Source organism: Macaca fascicularis, chromosome 15 (assembly GCF_037993035.2).
Source record: "Macaca fascicularis isolate 582-1 chromosome 15, T2T-MFA8v1.1".
Taxonomy (NCBI): Eukaryota; Metazoa; Chordata; class Mammalia; order Primates; family Cercopithecidae; genus Macaca; species Macaca fascicularis.
This window is the reverse complement of record NC_088389.1, coordinates 1,441,997-1,442,543: the sequence shown is the minus strand read 5'-3', so window position 1 is coordinate 1,442,543 and position 547 is coordinate 1,441,997.

Below are 547 nucleotides of genomic sequence, written 5' to 3'. Positions count from 1 at the left end.
TCAGCCTCCTGAGCAGCTGGGAGTACAGGTGTGCACCACCACACCTGGCTAATTTAAAATATTTTAAAATTTCGTTTGAGACTTCTTTTTTGACCCCTGTGGATCATATTGTGTTGTTCAATCTTCAAATATTTTGGGATTTTCCAGCTATCTTTCTGTTGTTTCTAGTTTAATTACATTATGGCCTAAAAACATAATTTGTATGATTTCGATTTTTAAAAATGCATTCAGGTGTGTTTATGGCCAATAGTGCTGCCTAATTGGGTGAATGTTTTATGTAAGCTTGAGAAGACGTACTGTGTTGTGCTGTTGTTGAATGCAGTGTTCTAAATGGCCATTAGATCAGGTCGATTGATGACGTTGTTCAGATCAATTATATCCTTCCTGAGTTTCTGCCCATTGTATCTGTCAGTTCTGTCAGGCCTCTGAGCCCAGGCTAAGTCATCGTATCCCCAGTGACCTGCACGTATACATCCAGATGGCCTGAAGCAATTGAAGATCCACAAAAGAAGTGAAAATAGCCTTAACTGATGACATTCCACCACTG